Source organism: Macrobrachium nipponense, chromosome 18, assembly GCF_015104395.2.
Source record: "Macrobrachium nipponense isolate FS-2020 chromosome 18, ASM1510439v2, whole genome shotgun sequence".
In the NCBI taxonomy this organism is placed as follows: Eukaryota; Metazoa; Arthropoda; class Malacostraca; order Decapoda; family Palaemonidae; genus Macrobrachium; species Macrobrachium nipponense.
In genome coordinates this window covers 43665678-43678336 of record NC_087211.1, presented here as the reverse complement: position 1 = coordinate 43678336, position 12659 = coordinate 43665678, and the positions used below count along the sequence as shown (strand labels likewise).

The 12659-nt window shown below is 44.5% G+C and overlaps 1 protein-coding gene across 2 annotated transcripts in view; it reads right to left on the bottom strand.

Moving 5' to 3' along the window:
- LOC135197005 (zinc finger protein 260-like) overlaps positions 1–12659 on the bottom strand; it is a 287023-nt gene that overhangs the window by 15876 nt on the left and 258488 nt on the right. For both annotated transcript variants that reach the window (XM_064223894.1, XM_064223893.1), the window contains one exon: positions 6220–6329. The gene's annotated coding sequence lies outside the window, so the exon portion shown is untranslated. The remainder of the gene's footprint in view (positions 1–6219; positions 6330–12659) is intronic.

Below are 12659 nucleotides of genomic sequence, written 5' to 3'. Positions count from 1 at the left end.
TGATGCAGATGTATTAATTTAGTACATCTGCATCATTCTGTTATTATGTTTCCTAGCAAAAATATCAACAAACCTTTCCATGTCGATATTCTTTACCCTGTCCTGGTGGATTCCAATTACCGATACACCGGACAATTTATGATCACGCAGAATTTCTGAGGTAGTTCTTTATGTGTTTTAGTGAAGAGAAGCTTCACCGCGCAAGATGCAGATGTTGGTGGTAATGCAAGAGCATTACCACCAACCTGGAAATGCATCTTTAAAAGGAACAAAAAAAGCTGTCAAATCCACAATGTTGGCAATTTTAACCCCATCAGCTTGTTTACCTTTTACTAATAATTTTGCTTGTCGCAGCTCAACACCAACTGGTTCTGTTGTAAAAATTTAGGGGAGGAAGGATCAAGAGATGATACTGAATGGAAAAGAGATTTGTTGGCATCATCAAATCTTGACTCAATGTTTCAGTTAGTAGCCTGTCCATTGCTGGATAATAGTGTTTTTTTGCATTCTTCCTGTTCCACATGCTTACACACTTCTCTATGTTCAGTTGTTTCCAAAACAGCAGCATACTTTTGATGCCTCGGTAATTTATGTATTCTTTGCTTGGCAGGTGAAACCTCAATATTGTGTGTCTGAGACATCGCAACTGCCTCCTCCCAAATACTATGCCAAGCTTTTTCTGACCGCTCATTCTTTAATTCCTGCTGAATAGCATCAATCATTTGGGCAGCTGCTGACAGATCTAAAGACGGTGACTGAAGCATATCTGACACAAGCTTTGTTTTGTGTAAAATGTGGGTGAACATCACTAAGCATAATATATATGCAAAATTACTGTTCATTAATAAACTTCTTGCAACATGTGCACGCTTGCCTGTGTGGCATTGGGATGAAGATATCTCTTCAAGGGTACTTATGACAGCAGAAAAGGTATCAAGCATAACCTAACATGATAGATACTGACAAGACCATCTTGTACCACCGAGCCTTTTTAGAGATTTAATTTGCTTATTAGGAAACAATTCCTTTTGCTTTGCAAGATAAATTTCATGTGGTGTGTGTGAGGATATAAATATATAAATCTCTTCTAGCAAACTAAAGAAAGAGTCAGCCAGTCAAACTGATCTGACACTGTCAACAATAATAAGATTCAGTCTGTGATTATAACAGTGAATGTAAACTGCTTGTGGTGCTAACTGTTCAAGCACCAGCTGCTGAACTCCTTGATTCACTCCACTCATTACAGAAGCATCATCATATGTTTGCCCTACACAGTTTCTGGGGTCAATTAAACACAATCTCAGAACTGTACACAAATTGTCTTTAAGTGATTTAGCATTAAGGTTGTGAAGCCAAACAAAGTCCAAGAATTCTTCATGTATATTGTTCTTGCACACATAGCAAACAACTACTGATAATTGCTCTTTCTTACTGACATCCCTGGACTCATCAATCATGACTGAAAAGTATGTATTTGAACTCAGTTCTTCTGAAATTTCCTCCTGAATCATTTGGGCCAGTAGAGCAAAAATTTCATTCTGAATTTTTGGGCTGGTGTATTTAACTCTATTCTTTCCTTTCAGTCAAGTTTTCACTATATCATCATTTTCACTTAACAACTCTAAGATCTCCAAGAAGTTACCCTTATTTGGACTATCCACATTTTCTTTATGGCCCCTTTGCGCAATCTCTTGTCTTGCTGTCAGACAGAGGACTCTAGCTACATGTTTGATATAGTGTCTGTTATCAATTATAGTTTTCTCATGGGGAGATGTAAGGGCAGCTGAAACTGTACTTCCAGATTCTATGCGTTGTTTAGACTTTCCATGCACAGAAAGCTGCCATGTGATAATCACTACGCTGATGTTGAGCAAACCCAGCCTGGGCAGTCTCTTTTTCATTTGCTTTTTTCCATTGACGGTATCCAGTAGTTGTAAATGCAATTTCAGATGGAGGTTTATTAGGGGGAGGGAACATCCAGCAGCAGAAGCAATAAGCAGCATCTTGACTAACAAAATATTCAAGCCATTTGTGTGAATCATACCATGCTGACCTAAAGGCAAGATGCTTTTTCCCAAACCTTGTTGAAGGGAAACTTACCTGTGATGGTTGAGTTGGACTCTGTTCTTCCTTTGCTTATGTCATCAGGTCCTAGAACTGAATGTTTTTGTTCAGAGGCTTTGGAATACATGATGTTCCTGGTGTCACTGATGCTGTAATACCTATGCTTCCCCTGTCACTGTTAACTGATTCAGTTTCACTAGCAGATTCAGCAGAATCTAACCATATGTCTTTTTCATAGTCTACAGTGCTTTGTGTGTCATCAGTGGTTTGACGTTTCCTACTGGAGAGAGAAGGTTCATTCGGATCATCAGCAGTTGACTGCCTTTTAAAGAAACATTTTATGTTTGCTTGCATGATATAAAACTGACGTTCGGGAAGGTGACTTGGACTAAGACTATCTAGAAAGTAGAGAAAATGCTTCATAGAAGTTGCTTTATTGCATCAGAATAGTGATGAAATATAATCTTAACCCTACCTTTTGCAAATAGAAATGATTGCACTCTAGCTATGTCACAGGATCATTTGTAAAATCAGTTAAGATGTGATAGCATCATACCCAAATACCAGCTCTGCTGTCTGGAAATGAAGTCACACTTATGCCAGTTCACTCTACTCCCAGACTCTAGCAAAGAGGCAGGAATCGTTGCTTATTCTGAAGTAGTTTCCCTTCCAAGGAAGCAAGATGAACCAATTGTCCAGGTAACATAAGCAGTAGATTCCTTGAGTGGGCCAAACTGAGACTGGGGGTGGGGGTCTGACACTGGAAAAATGCAGAGGTTCTTGAATTGGGAGATCCCATGGTGCACAAATGATCTGAAAGAGTACTGTTGCAGAGGGAGAGCCAACTCTCATGGGTGACCTGCTTCAGCATGAGAAAGAGTAAGGAATCCCTCTTTCAAAGAGCATGTTGGCCCAGATGTTTGTATGGTGGGCCAAGAAGGTTAGCACTTTCCCACCTGAGATCATTAGTTTTTTCATCTTTGGCCATGACTTGGAAGGTAATTCTTTCATCATGGTGGCAGTGACAGGACCCTGCCACATATCCATCCAAGTGACCTGTATTGCCCAGATCATCACTGCATTCAAGCTACTGGGCTTGGTGTTGTTAAAAGCGAGTCCTTGTTGATGTCTACTCCAGACACAGATTATTAGTCAAGTGATGCAGTGGTAGGCTGAGTTGTATGGGTGATTTTATTGCATCATTGTGGACATATTTCTTTCGCCTGAACAACGGAGGGAACTGCCTAATACACCTATCAGCTAGTTCACCTTGACTAAAGTGGACAAGCTCTGACCAAGGTAACCCTACTAAAGTTTCACTTCCAGAGCAGCAGAACCAACCACCTACACCAAAAGAGAGATTGCAAGTAAAGTCAATGCCAAGGTTCACTCCTGCTCCTGTCTCCAATGAAGAAAGCATAGAGGAAGGACTCAACCCTACTTGGGTCTCTGATGGAGGTCCTGCGTGTGGTCTGGAGTGGGAGGGAAGCACAGAGGGTGGGTAGGACCAAGGGCACAAGGTCATCCCAGTCTACAATCTCCCAGAGGCAAGATGAGGGGTAGTAGTGAATGTCGCGATGGAAAACGGCCTTATCTGCATATATTCGCAGGAGAATGTGTATTCTTCTATCTACATATGGACACTGCAAGCAATGGTGAGAAAGAGTGGTGACCTTGTCTACTCCAGCATTCATTTTAGCTCTGGGAGGAGTGACCCTCCCTTGAAAAGGGTCTGTCCCACAAATAGTAGTCAGAACAAGTATGCCTGTGCAGTAAGGCAGTCCCTGGTTATGGGTGGCCTCAGTTATCAGTGATCCGGTTTTATGGGGCTTGTCTAGCGATGACGATAACCAAATTTTCAGCGCCTATCCCCACTTCTTGGCGCCGAGCCTCGGTTAACGACACCGATAACCAAAGCTCAGCGCTGATAACCAGGGCTCGGCGCTGATAACTGGGGCTTGACACCAATAACCAAGGCTCAGCGCTATTATAGGCGATTTTTGGTTATTAGCATGCAGTCAGGAATGAAACCCCCACTGATAACCGGGGATTGCCTGTACAGACTTAAAGCCCCGTGAAAGTTTGAGTGTCTGTACAAACTTTAGCTCCTGTGAGAGTTGAGAAAGTCTGTTAAGGAAAGGATGAAATATGGCTCCCGTTCAAGTATGTACTAGTGAGGAGATGGGATATAACTGTAACGCTTGTCACTGGAGGGAGACTGCCTTGTTCTGCTCCATCTCCAAGTAGAGTAGTGGCAGTAAAGAGATTATCTCATCCTCAGTGGTAGAAAAAGTCCAAAGAGTTGGACGAAAACATGGAGGGAGGAGGTAGGTAGTGCCATTTTTTTTTTAAACACTATGGTGCTACAAATCCTGGGATAATTCTGGGAATTGGGAAGGGGGTGGGGCAGGGTGGGAGAAGGTGATGACTTCCACATTCTTAGCTTCCAGGGGTACTAATAAGGATGTGGACACGGTGGGTAGGGGATCCAGGACCAAAGTGAAAACAACCTCCTGCTCCACCTTGGCCAGTGATATTTAAAGAAGGCCATACTCTCCTTATTGTACCAATGATTTCATTTGTCTAATTTTCTTCCCATCCAAGAAGGGAGGAATAGGATTTACTTGGCCCTCACGTAAACAGCGCTCGGGGAGGGGGAGTGGGGAATGGCTACCAGGGGATGGAAAGTTCTGGAAGGACTTGACATCACTTCCAGATTGGGGTCATGGCTTGATGAAGGGTCTTTCTTTATCTTTCCCTTCCTCTTTCCATAATACTCCCACTGAGGAGAACATCAATAAGCAAATTTAGGGCACGGGGAAAACACCAGTACATGCTTTCTCTCTGTTAGAAATACAAACTGAGAGTGGCTCTAAGATGACTACAGAGTAAGCCACTGTCCTCACAGCTGCAATAGTCCTGCTTACCCTCCATAGAGACTAAGGGCCAATATGGCACGAGACACAACACAGAAAACAAAGCACAATTCTAGAAGCATAAAGAGCACCCAAATAAAAACATATATGTACACACAAACAACACACAAAGGATACCTCAGCCAGCACAAGTTAACTCTTAATGTGGCTGGAAGAACAATGGATAGTGTCAGTTAGTGAGACTGGGAATCCCCTCTCTCCAGTTTCCACCTGGGTATCCTTCATGTTAGTCAGCACACACCTGGTCCAGTACATGTGCTGAGGTATAGTCCACCTATGAAAGGTGTAGTGTTAGTATCCCTATGGGAACAAAGCAATGTTTATACTGTCACACGAAAGGATGAAAGTTAACATGTCAGTTGAAATCCACATGAAATGTAACTGCGAACTTACTAAATGTCTGAATGTACACTAAGGGTTCTGATCCAGTAATCTAACACATGTATCTTACATCCTTACAATTCATGTTCACTTGCTGTACTTCCACCTACACAAAAAATAAAAATTGTATCTGCTAAACTGTGCTTCTTTATCAACAGAAGTGAACATTTGTAAAGGAAATAGAATGGGTTCTTGAAATGGTGTGACTACAAAATACACAAAGGTTCACGAGTGGTGTGCACTAGGAAGACCATGTCACAAGGGAGGACACATCCAAGGTGTTCTGGGAGAGTTTGGCATTGTAATGAGTAAGAAGAGTAGAAGCATATCCCAGCATTGGTAGACATGGAAGTTACTAGCACTAACCTATATGAGTACTGAGATGATCATAAGGAAATGACCATAGTAGAGGACTAGGTCCAAGTAAGAGTTCTAGCAGATGTTGTGCAAGACAGAGGGGAGAGAACTCTTTAAGATGTCCACTTTTATAATAGAAAAACCAGAGGAACAAATTTTGGTAATAATAAATTTGTCAACTTGGATATAATACTGTACACCTTATAAAGGGTATTTCAATATATTGAATTTTACACCATGCAGGCTATGTGTATTCATACTGAAAATTATTTAGTTCTGTATTATCTTTCATATGAAAGATCAGGTAACACTCATTCTGTAGTACTAGCTCTTGTAATGTAAAAGAAAAGATAATAAGAATAGTATTCAGTGTGGATACACTAATGACAACTCTATATTTTTAAGCTAATCCTAAAATTTTCACAAGAGTACTTTCAAAAAGAATGAAAAAGTAAGTTAAAACAGATGAGTTCATACATACACAAACTATGGCATTTTTTGTCCTCTTGGTACCTGTATGGGAATCTTGATACCAGCATCAGCATTACTGTAGTGTGTTCAGGATCATCATGCTGAACAATTTTGTTTAAGCTGAAAGAGAAGAGAATGTCCTTGAGTTCCCAAGGTGATAACATAAAACTACAAATTGATTTCCTAACTAGCTTATACATTCAGCATACAATTTCCTAAATGAAGTCTATAGAAACTTCTGAGAACATCCTACAATCACTGAAGTAACATTAGTAATTATGAGAAGGAGCTGCTGACACAGGGAAATGATATTGTTAAGATACAATAAAGTTTTGTACATACTTACTCGGCAGATATACTTAGCTATAGACTCGGGTCGGTCCCGACAGAAAATTTCAAACTCGCGGCACACGCGACAGGTAGGTCAGGTGATCCACCATTCCCGCCGCTGGGTGGCGGGGTCTGGAACTATTCCCGTTTTCTAAGCCATAATTCTCTTCCACCTGTCTCCTGAGGGGAGGCTGGGTGGGCCATTAATCGTATATATCTGCCAGGTAAGTATGTACAAAACTTTATTGTATCTTAACAATATCATTTTTGTACAAGTAACTTACCCAGCAGATATATACTTAGCTGCTTGGCACCCTTGGTTGGGGGCGGGCAAGAGACAGCTAAAAAACAAAATAATACTTAACTAAATACATTAAAAAAACAGGGAAAAACAACTATGTTCTTGGATAACATAATCCATAGTTCCTACCTTATTGGGCTGAAGACTTCATGACTACTGTCGATGAGTCTGCTTGCCTCAAGAGTTTCAACGAGGAATGAACCTATGGTTGAATAACTCTTTGGATCGTGTCATGGGGGCTAGCCCGCTTACGCGACAGAGCCTATACTGGATCGTACCAATGGGGGCTGACCCACTTACATGGTAGAGCCTTGACCTTTTGTCATATCAATGGAGACTCGCCCTCTTACATGACAGAGTTAAGGTTATTAACAAATCACAAAGAGCACTGAAGCCAATCCCGATCACCTGACCATGTTAGTCTTGTTACAATCTATGAATTGTAAGAGGGTCCCTATTCCTCTGACAATTAACCAATAAAAACAACCACCAATAAACATAAATTTAAGCCTTAAACTAAATAGATAGATTAGCCTCAGCCCCTTCTCCCAGCACTGAATTCGCCGAAACATACGCTCCCAGAGCAAAAAAACGCACTTTTCGTACGAAATTTTAACATCTCTTAGTAATTCGAGGCGAACACCGAATTACATCTCCAAAATGTCGACTCTATAAAGAGCCTGAAGCGACCATGTTTTGTGAAATGCCATCGACGTAGCTATGGCTCTCACTTCATGAGCTCTCACTCTGAGAACCTTGAAATGCTTCTTCTTCGCATTTAAGGTGAGCTTCCCTTATTACATCTTTTATGAAGAATGTAAGGGGCTTCTTAGAAATCGCTCTTTTAGGATCTCTTACAGAGCCCCAAAGACTTTCTTCTGTACCTTTCAGCAACTTCTTCTTCTCCAGGTAGAACTTGAGTGACCTGACTGGACACAAGTCCTTTCTAGTTCTCTCCCTGTTAATGAAGATATTCCTTTTATCTCAAAGCTTCTTGGCCAAGGCTTTGAGGATTTTCATTTTTCGCTAGAAAAAATGGTTGAAAGGAGCAAATCGCTGAATCTTTCTTAAACCCCACTTTACCTTCCAAAGCTTGCAACTCGCTCACTCTCTTGGCTGTTGCTAACGCAAAAAGGAATAAAGACTTTCTTGTTAAGTCCCTAAACGAAGCTGCGTGAGACGGTACAAATTTTTCCGACATTAGGAACTTGAGGACCACATCCAAGTTCCAGCTAGGCTTCTTGATTACATGTTCTTTCGTGGTCTCAAAAGACCTTATAAGGTCATGAAGATCTTTATTGTTTGTCAGATCTATTCCTCTATGTCGAAAAACGGAGGCCAGCATACTTCTGTAACCCTTCACTGTTGAAACTGCCAGGTTACAGTCTTTTCTCAAATATAGGAGAAAATTTGCGATTTCAGTTACAGAGGTACTGGAGGAGGATATTTTCTTTTCCCTACACCATCTTCTAAACAACTCCCACTTCGATTGATATACTTTAGAAGTGGAGACTCTTCTGGCTCTTGCAATAGCCTTCGCCACTTCTCGTGAAAAGCCCCTTGCTCTGACAAGTCCTTCGACAGTCTGAAGGCGGTCAGACTTAGAGCGGGGAGGTTTTTGTGAACCATGCTGTCGAAGTGGGGTTGTTTGAGAAGATCGTTCCTTAGTGGAAGCGATCTTGGAAAATCCACTAACCACTCCAGCACCTCTGTGAACCAATCGAGAGCCGGCCAAAAGGGAGCGATGAGGGTCATTCTTGTTCCTTCCGAGCAAGCGAACTTCCTCAACACTTCTCCTACTATCTTGAAAGGAGGGAAGGCGTACGCGTCCAAGCCCGTCCAATCTAGCAGAAAGCTGTCTACTGCTACTGCTTGAGGATCCGGAGATCGGGGAGCAATAGGTTTCTAATCTGTGGTTCTTGTTGGTCGCGAACAGGTCTATATTGGGCCTTCCCCACAGATGCCACAGTTGTTGGCAAATCTGAGGATTGAGAGTCCATTCCGTGGGTAGGACTTGATCTTTTCTGCTTACAGATCTGCCCGGACATTTTTCTTCTCCCTGTACAAACCTTGTGAGGAGAGAGATCTTCCTTTTCCTGTGCCCAAATCAGCAGATCCTTTGCTGATTCGTACAGGGAAAAGGAATGCGTCCCCCCTTGCTTCTTTATATAAGCGAGGGCTGTTGTGTTGTCCGAGTGAATCTGAATCCCCAGACCTGAGACCTGTTCCTCGAAATGAACCAAAGCTAGATGAATGGCAGTTAGCTCTTTCTTGTTGATGTGCCAGGACACTTGTTCTCCTTCCCAAATGCCTGACACTTCTTGCGAACCTAGGGTCGCTCCCCACCCTGAATCTGAGGCGTCTGCAAACAACGCTAGGCGCGGGTTTCTGTAAGCGAAGGGAGATTCCTTTGCTTAATTTCTGTGGATCTAACCACCAACGGATATTCTCCTTGATCCGTTTCGAGATTGGAAAAGTCTCTCCCAGATTTGTTGGACTTCCAATCCCACTTCTCCTTCAGATAAAATTGAAGGGTCGTAGGTGAAGTCTTCCTAAGGAAACGAACTGTTCCATCGAGGAGAGGGTCCCCAGCAAGCTCATCCATTCCCTCGCGGAACAATGTTCTTTCCTTAAGAAGACTGACACCTTTTCTAGGCAGCGTTCTCTCCTTTCCTGCGAAGGATACGCTAGAAAATCCCGAGAATCCATCTGAATCCCCAGATAGACAATACTTTGCTGGGGAGTCAGCATGGATTTCTCGTGATTTACTAAAAGTCCTAAGGACTTTGTCAACTTTAGAGTCACTAAAAGGTCCTCCAGACATTTTTTTCTCCGATTGGGCTCTTATTAGCCAATCGTCCAGATATAACGAGATCCTGATCCCTTCCAGATGTAGCCAATAAGCTACATTCTTCATGATGTCCGTTAAATACTTGAGGGGCAGTCGAAAGTCCGAAGCACATCGCTCGGAACTGGAACACTTTCCCTTGGAACATGAACCTCAGATGATGTTTCTTGCTGCCGGATGATTGTTGGCACATGGAAATATGCATCCTGAAGGTCCAGGGACACCATCCAGTCCCCTGGACGAAGAGCAGATAGAACAGAGGAAGACGTCTCCATTGAAAATCTCTTCTTCAAGACAAAGAAATTCAGGGCACTGACGTCTAGAACTGGTCTCCATCCCCCCGATGCTTTCGGTACAGAAATAGCCGATTGTAGAATCCTGGGGACTGGAGATCTTGAACCAGTTCTACCGCTTCCTTGGAAATCATCTGTTCCACTGCTTGCAACATAGCAAGCTTCGGACCGGATCCGAGTATCTGGCGGTTAACTCCCTTGGAGTTGTCGTCAAGGGAGGATTTTCCCGAATGAAGGGGATTAAGTATCCTTTTTCCAGGATAGAGAGGGACCAGGAGTCCGCTCCCTTCTGCGCCCAGACTTTGGCAAAGTGGAGTAGCCTGGCGCCTACTTTCGTCTGGAGGACTTGCTGTTCATCTAGACTTCCCGAAGGACCTTCTAGATGGTCTACTCTTTCTCTCTGGTCTTCGACCTCTAAGAGGGGCTCTAGAAGAGGAGGCCCCTCGAAAGGGCTGAACAAAAGAGGGTCTCTCTTTCTTCTCTATCGGCACTGCCGGCCTAAACTTCTTGGCTGAGTGCGTGAGGAGATCTTGAGTTGCCTTCTCCGTAAGAGATTTCGAAACCTCTCTAACCGTCTCTTGTGGAAAAAGGTGCGGGGATAAAGGAGCAAAAAGAAGAGATGTCCTTTGCAAGGGTGATACTGCTCTTGCTAAGAACGAGCTAAAGACAGATCTCTTCTTCAAAACTCCCGTTCCAAAAAGAGAGGCAACTTCCACAGAACCGTCCATGACCGCTCTGTCCAGGCAAGCCAGGACGCTCGAAAGTTCCTCATGGAAACAAAGTCCGTGTCCTGAGCTCTCTTCGCTAATGCTCCTAACGCCCAGTCCATAAAATTGAAGACTTCTAGGGTTTTAAAGAGGCCCTTTAGAAGGTGGTCCAGCTCACACATGCCCCAAGTCGCCTTAGCAGACAGCAACGACTTCCTCCTAGAAGAGTCCACTAAGGACGCAAAATCCGCATCCGCGGAAGAAGGCAGAAACCTAACCCATCGGTTCTTTTGTCTCGTACCACCTTCCTGGTTTGCCTGTTAACTTGGAAGGAGGGCAGGAAAAAACTGTCTTGCCCGCTTCCCTTCTGGAAGTCAACCACTCTGAAAAAGTTTTCAAAGCCTTTTTCATACAAAGAGCGGGCCGCATCTTAACGAAGGAAGACGATTTGAGAGCTTTAGTGCTGGACATCAACGATCCTGGTGAAGGAGGGTCCGCAGGATGAAGGGAGTCTCCGAACTCCTTTAGCAGCAAAAGAGAAAGTCTCTTGTAGTCCGAAACTGCTACATCTACAGGCTCTTCGTCTTCCGATACCTGATCCAACTGATCTACAGAAGGAGATCGTTTTGGAGTGATCTGGCTCTTCCCGGGAGAAGAACTCCTTTCCCGAGAAGGGGAGCGCGGAACATTAGCACTCCTATACGAAGAGTGAGGCTCCTGTCTGTCGGCAACACTCTTGTGCCTACTAGATTCTAGTTGTCTAGGTTCTCCGGGTTCGTGGCGCTTGCTAGGCTCCTGGCGTCCTGATTCAGGGCGCTTGAAAAGATCCCCGCGTCCTGATTCCTGACGCTTAACAGGCTCTTGGCGCCCTAACACTTGACGCCTAACGTACTCCTGGCGTCCTGTTTTCTGGCGTCCTAACTCCTGGCGCCCTGACTCCTGACGCCCTGACTCCTGGTGCCCTGACTCCTGGCGCCCTGACTCCTGGCGCCCTGACTCCTGGCGCCCTGACTCATGGCGTCTTGGCTCATAGCGTCCTGATTCCTGCCTTCTAGCAGAATCCTGACGTCCTGAATCCAGCGTTCTAAGAGGCTCTTGACGTCCTTTCTTGCGTCTTGCTGCCTCTTTGCTCCTGTCTGGCTCCTGGTCCTGAAGACCCAAGGGATCCTGATACCTAAATCGGTTTTCCGGTTCCTTGTAGCTAAACCGATCGAGGCTTCTGCTCGATGCGCTGTGTCTAAGAGGACGCTTCGGGGAAGCCAGCCTATAGGGCGAAAGGGCTCTTCTCTCAGGAGAACAACTCCTATCCGACGAGTCCCTTGACGAAGGCGATAAACGCCCTGGAGATCGTGAGAGTTCTCTCCTATACGAAGAAGGACGCTTAGCGGAACTCTTAACAGGGAGCGAGACATCCTTCCTCCTTGTAGAGTCCTTAGCAAAAGAGCCTACGAGCGACGCTAACTGCTCTTGCAGATTAACCAAAAACTTCTTGGTCGGATCCTGAAGAGCAGGCTCCTCTTGTCTAGTCCTCTTAGGTCCCGAAGGCCAATCCTCGGGAAAACGCTCTGGGCTGGAGTCAGCAGCGTCTCCTTTAGGCGCCTTCCAGGCTCTCTTCAAAGGGCGCGAACGGGAGGCCGAACTCCATCCTCGTTTAGGAGAGGAAGAGTCTGAGGCCGAAAAACACTCCTTTAGGACGCCTTTTCTGCGGCAATCCGAGGCAGCCTGGGACTTAACAACAGGATCTGCCGAAGGGACGCCTGACCGTTGGGGATGTTCTGCATCCTCCCTGCGGCTTTCGACATTCCTCCTCCCCTGGCCTGGGAGTTTGGAAGAGGTCTAGGCCTAGGAGCAATGAGGAACCAACCGGTCAGACGCCCCCTCCACTGCACTGGGGACACTGCACAAGTCACTATCACCACTCTTACCTTGGTTTAGAGCTCGTAGTTGAGCTTGAAGTTTCTTAATTGAAGC